The sequence below is a fragment of the Dromaius novaehollandiae genome, chromosome W (assembly GCF_036370855.1).
Source record: "Dromaius novaehollandiae isolate bDroNov1 chromosome W, bDroNov1.hap1, whole genome shotgun sequence".
Classification (NCBI taxonomy): domain Eukaryota; kingdom Metazoa; phylum Chordata; class Aves; order Casuariiformes; family Dromaiidae; genus Dromaius; species Dromaius novaehollandiae.
Genome location: NC_088130.1, coordinates 71099258 through 71105257, shown reverse-complemented (window position 1 = coordinate 71105257; position 6000 = coordinate 71099258). Strand labels below are relative to the sequence as shown.

Genomic DNA, 6000 nt, shown 5'->3' with positions numbered 1-6000 from the left:
ATGGCGGCCATGGACGAGGGCGGCGAGGCCCCGAGGCCCCGGGCGCTGAGCTCCGCGCCAGGCGGGCGCCATTTGCCCCTCCCGCCGTCGCGGAGAGCCGGCGCCGCCCGCCGGAGGGGAGGCGAAGGGCGGGAAGGGAAGGGGGGGGCGCGCGCTCCCCTCAGGGCCCGCGGCGCCGGGGCCGGGGCCGCCCCGTCCCGCCCGGGGCCGCCCCGCGGCGGCGGGGGGCGGGCGGGGGCCGGGCCGCCGGACCGGGGGAACCCGTCTGTCCGGTCGCGCCGGCCGGGCCGGGCCGGGCCGGGGGCGGCGCAGCGGCGGCGGCGGCGGCATGAGCGGGCCGTGACGGGCGGCGCGGCGGGACGCGGCCCCACAGGTGCGAGGCGGCGCGGGGGGCGCGGGGGGGCCGGGGTCTGCGGTGAGGGCCGCTCCCCGGCGGCGCGCGGCGGGAAATCACTCGTGCGACACCGAAAATCACGCGTCTGACACAAAAATTACGCATTTGACACCAAAAATTATGTATTTGACACCAAAAATCACACGTTTGACAGCAATGCTGGCACGGGGGCTGTGGCTGCCCTCGCCGAGAGCCCACGGCTGCTTCCTAATTCTCCTCCAGCCACAATAACACCTTCCTTTCTCTCTCTCTCTCTCTTTTTCTCTCTCTCTCTTTCTCTCTCTCTTTTTCTCTCTCTCTCTTTCTCTCTCTCCTTTTCTCTCTCTCTCTCTTTTTCTCTCTTTCTCTCTCTCTCTTCCTCTGTCTTCCTCTCTTTCAGGTTGGTCGCCGAAGCGTTGGTGGGGTCTCGTCCATCGGACACGTCGGATTAAAGGAGGTGGCAGGGCCGGGGCAGGTGCCCCCGCAGCCCCCCACCCCCCCGCCCGCCCCAGCCCCGCGGCTTTTCCCCACCCGCCGATGAGGGAAGCGGCCCCGCGGCCTGGCGCAGGCGCTGCCCGGCGGTGTCGCACGGCCCCGGCGCGGTGGCAGGGTCCCCGGGCAAGACCCGCTGTGGTCCTGCCGGCGACGGTGCCCGGTGGCTGCGTGTGGGGCTGGTCGCGGTCTGGGCAGGTCAGCAGCGTTTTCTGACGAAAAGGAGCATCTCGGTTGCCCTCCTGCTGCCCGAGCCCCCGCTGAAGCAGCCTTCCTCCCTTGAAGTCCGAGTGCAACTGTGTTAGCACGCCGGCTGAAGCAGCCTTCCAGGATCAGGAGGGACGTTTTGGTACTGAGGAAGCTGCACTGAACAGGAGGCTTCTGCTGGTAAAAAACTTCTGCCAATAAGTAATAGTGCAGTGTGTTAAATTGCAATTTTTTTTCCTCAGTGCAAATAGCCGAAGGGAGCTGAGGAGTGCCGTGGTCAGAGCAGCGGGGGTTTGAGCTGACCTGGTCTTGTACAGACCCGACTGGGTAGTTGCCTCTGGATCCCTTGGGTTAGTTCCTTGCAAAATGTGGCTTTGCTGGCTCAGATGTACTAACAATTTTGTGTTTAGTTCTGGTTTTTATGTGGCTTTCTTTTCAAAGTATGGTTCAGGTGTCAAGTGGCAGTAAAATTATTTAGTAATTAGTGGTAGTGAAATTACGTCATCTGTGCTTTTCTGTGTGGGTTTGCACTGCTGTGTTACCTAAATCCACATGAGAATATGGTGGTTTTGCACCCGTGCCAGACCTGTATTTGCCTCTTTGTCAACTTTAAATATTGCGTAGATCGTTTTTAGTAACTTCTAAATTGTTCTCTTCATTTAATTCTCCCTTGTGAGACTGCCTGTGGATATCCCAGTCTCTTGTTTTGCAATTTGTGCTGATGAGTTTAATAAGCCACTTGCTTTGCATTTTCATTTATATTAGCTTGGATTTGTTTTCCGTGTTCTTTTGCTGTTGCAGCTTTTATTTTGGTGGCGCTTCTGATCGCGTGGGGCCCGAGTGTGATGTGCTGCCTCCATTTAAATACAGTTAGTTTATTTGTGTGAATGGTTCTGTTCTGAGGGGTCTTGATGCTCCTCTTTGGCTGTTTCTGGTCTCTCTTAGGTGAGATGCTGTGCATAGGCTTAATTGAAGGCAGGGTATGAGCCCGGAGCCCTTGAAACCCAGCCCCAGCCCTGCCTGTCGCTGCTGCGGGGCCTTGGGCAGCTCGCTCACCCTCTCCGTGCCCCTGCTCGTGGTCCTCGCTGTGTCCACGGGGACCGGCGATGCGCGAGCCCTGGGTGGTGCGCGGAGATGCTGTGCTGCGCGGCAGGGCACTGCGACTGCAGCCCCGCTTTCTGGCGTGCTCCTGGAGTTATTCTGTATCTTGAAGCAGCGTGCTTGGGGCTCTGTATCTTTTCTCGCATGTTGGCATGTAAATTAGAAGTATGACTTTAATCTGACTAGATAGCCGGGCCGCTTGGGCAGGTTCACGGATGCCTTTGCTTACAGAAGGGCGTCTGGTTGTGCGCAGGGAGAGGTGAAACGAAGACAGCGTGCGAGGAAGTGGAGAAGGATGAGCACTGTAGGAAAAAAAATAGAGAAAATAAGTCAAATGAAAGAACCAGGTCACTTGGTGAAATAACTTTCTGAGTGTAGAAAGAGGAAGAAGAGTTAGCATGAGTGAAAGAAGAGACAGCATGAGAGTGTTTGGAATATTTAATCAGAAATATCTCTTTTTACTAAAAAAGCTTTTCAAAGAAAGCTCATTTTACTATCTGCCTAAAAGAAATGTTCTTGTTTTGTGGTGCGCACAGTGTCGTGAGGTGGAGGTCTGTCCTGTAAACCTGTGTGCAGCATCATCTCGTTAGGGATGGAGCCTGATGTAAGGTCTGGTGGAGGGGTTTCTTCTTGGCTGGCCTGGTGCTCTGTGGGAGCTGACAAGCACCAGCCTTTCAGAGGTGTCCGTAACGCGTTCTCTCACAAACCGCATTGACTAAAAGTCAGTTCAGGAAAGTACTTTTGGTGGTAATTCTGGATGCTGACAAAAGGCATAGGTATGTGTGATCTCCAGCCTTGTTAGCAGGAAGTAACCTTTATTTTTTACACTTAAAAATACCTACTGGTTTTGATGGGAGAGGGGAATACTGAGGAAAACAACTCTGTCTGAAACTCCAGAAAGCCTTCGTGTCAAACAATACACAGAAAAAAAATTATCTTTTCCTTTCTCAAAACAAAAATGTATTGTTTTATAACATGAACTTTGGGGGAATGTAGTGCTCTCTGTAAAACGCAGGTCAAAGCCCCTTCAGAGTACACTCAGGCTGCAGCTTGAGCAAAGGTTACCGGCTTTATTATCTTCTTCAAAGATAACCTGCCTTGATGTGGACTTTAAATGATGGGAAGTCTGTGCATCCGTCAATGAAGAACCCTACAGCAGATAACGGGTAAAATTATTATTTTGTTTCTGCAAGTGCTAAAGTTTGCTTATATCTTTATTTCTCCAGCATTCTTATGTTGCATGATTGTGGCATATCTGTTTTCCAATCTCAAATGTGAGTGAGTTCATAAACATAAGGTTTTGAGTGAGGCCATTGTGGGCTTGCAGTGTGTTGGTGTGTAGCCGTGTACATGCAGCTCTTCACTGGTTGTCTGTGCTGGGGCTGGTGTTCTCCGATCTTCATGCTGGAATAGAAATTTCACAATTGGTGGTGAGGGGAGAAAAGGAAAAAAAAATTATTCACTGGAGTTTTGAGCATTCTTCTTCCCTGGTGGATATTAATGCTAATGTTACTGCTCATGCTCGTGATTTGATTTTGTGCAGAATGCAGTATTTTTAGTTAGATTCAACAAGATGTTAACGTTACTGACACTGATGTTTGTGAAAAATGAAACGAACCTCTCCCATTCAGATTAAATTCTGGGTATTTTGTACACAGTTTGTGGTCACAAATTGCCTGAAATGGCTCTGCTCTGCTTTTTTTTTTAATATATATATAAATATTGTCTGTGAGATGAGGTAGTCATGTGAATAAAATAGAGAAATACATATATACTGTGTGTATGAATCCATACACATGTATAAAATCTGGGGTTGGGTGAACAACAGAAACAGACTGATATAATCAGAGCTGACTCAAAGGGAGACATGTTAGTTACAGAACAGGTTTCCCAAGGCTTTCTTAGTGTGGAACGATAGCTTGAGCCTCTGAAAGCAGTGTTTCAGTCCTTTGAGGTTCTCTCTGCTATATCGTGTATCAATAATTTACCATAACACCCTAGATGAAAATGTACTTCTACCGGCTTGTTCCTTATAAAGTGTGTGATGCTGATTTTCTTTAAATACTTAGTTTTATACTAAAAAAAAACCACTACAAGCTTTCCTTGCTCTGGGATTTTTAATCCTTTTCAAGCATTTTCCCCTTTCTGTCAGCAGCCATTCATTAGTTCTGGAGGATCTTGTTATGCCATTAAACATAATTTCATAGGTTTCCTTTAATTATCATTTAACATTTTTAGGCAAAGGAAGGAAAACCTTATGTGGTTAATAAGGAGTGTGCTGTCAAGTCTCAGTAGCAGCTTATTCCACAAACCAGACTAATCACAGCATAATTTTTGGTGTTGGTCTCACTGGTCAGTCTTGTTGTTGTAGAAACATGCAGTAAGGGATATACTAGTTAGGAAAATTTTGGGGAACTGCAGAAGCTGCAGCAGTGGCTTTCTAGTAAGGGAAGGCTGCAGTGTGGTGATGTTCTCAGTATCTATTTTGCCCACCGTCTATTTACAAAACTTGGTACAAAGCTGTGGTATCTGTCACTGCTGCATCTGAATTTTTACAGTTGTTTCCTCTTCTCTTTACCACAGTTGTTTTATCCGTAGCCAAACTGTAATCATCTGATTTTTAACCTCTTGCTGGTGAGAAGTCCGAGTCACCTCAAGTTAGGCAGGTGTCGGCATTGCCTCGCTCCAGCGTGTTTCGAGGTGGGAACTTTCTCCAGGGTCACATCGCAGTGAAAGGTGCGTGAGGTCTGCAGTTTGTGTCTTTACTGGCTCCTCAGAAGTTTCCGTCTCTATTACCCCAGTTTCGGGTAGCTTACGATGTCGATGTGGTTTGACCGTACTCGTTTCAGAGAGCGTGCCTGAAGCGTTCCTGAAGCAGCACTGGGCGCTGGAGCCCGCCTGTCGGTCAGCTGCTAAGAACTTGGCTGCCCGCGGTACTGGGGCACGGTTTCCCTGTCGGTTATACCAACCTGGGCCATTTTTGACAGTCAGAGCCCTCCGACTGTTGCTTGTCATATATTCCATGCTGTAAGCTATGGGGTTTTGTCTAAAGCAGCTATTTACTCGATGGGCTTGGAGGAGTTGAGGCTTCCTTGTAGGGATCCTTAGGCATTTGAGAAGCTCCAGATAAGCTGAATCTTAGATGACTTTTCTAGGTTTTGAGCTTTCAGCTCTTCAGCTCTTATTCACCTTTGGGGGAAGCAAACGAATAATCAGCAGAACTCTCTTTCTACAACATTTGTTTTTTTATGCTTTTCAAACATTTTCAAGGGCCTGGCATGAGAGCTGGCTGTACCCCCACATGTTAAGTATCTTGTGTGCGTCATAACATATGCAGTTAAGATGTTTGAAAACATTTTTAAGAAGTGCTTTCCATTAGGTGGAAGAGCTGTAACTGCTGTTGTCGTGATAACTCAATCAATGGGTGATTATTCATGGAGACCATGACCAACGATCAAGTAAAGAAGTGGTGGGTCAGGAGGGCGAGCGAGGGGTGCAGGGCGATGTGGACAGGAGAGACCTCGTGATCAGCAGCATGGGGCTGAAGGGGGACCACCTCACATGTGCGCACATGAGTAAGGGAGTGCCGGTGGTGCAGTGACATGGGGAAAGCTGTCAGGCCTTTTCTGGGAAATGAGCACCGCGGGGTGCCTTTTGGAAGTGCCTGCACGCTAACTAACACCTGCATCACGGGGAGCAAACGGGCAGAGTTCGAGGTCTGCGTGCAGCTGCAGGGCTGCGATCTCGCTGGGATCACAGAGATGTGGTGGGATAGCTCATGTGACTATCCAACCGTGACACATTGCCATGGTTGGATACCGGCTCTT

The 6000-nt window shown here is 49.7% G+C and overlaps 1 protein-coding gene across 3 annotated transcripts in view; it reads left to right on the top strand.

Moving 5' to 3' along the window:
- Positions 1-236: 236 nt before the first annotated feature.
- The window catches only part of LOC112985195 (phospholipid-transporting ATPase IC), a 51277-nt gene continuing 45513 nt past the window's right edge, over positions 237-6000 (top strand). For 2 of the 3 annotated variants that reach the window (XM_064500505.1, XM_064500507.1), the window contains exons 1-2: positions 237-373; positions 774-1252. The gene's annotated coding sequence lies outside the window, so the exon portion shown is untranslated. Of the gene's footprint in view, positions 374-773; positions 1253-3188; positions 3340-4756; positions 4910-6000 lie in introns of all 3 variants that reach the window. The other variant, XM_064500506.1, reaches the window with a different exon arrangement.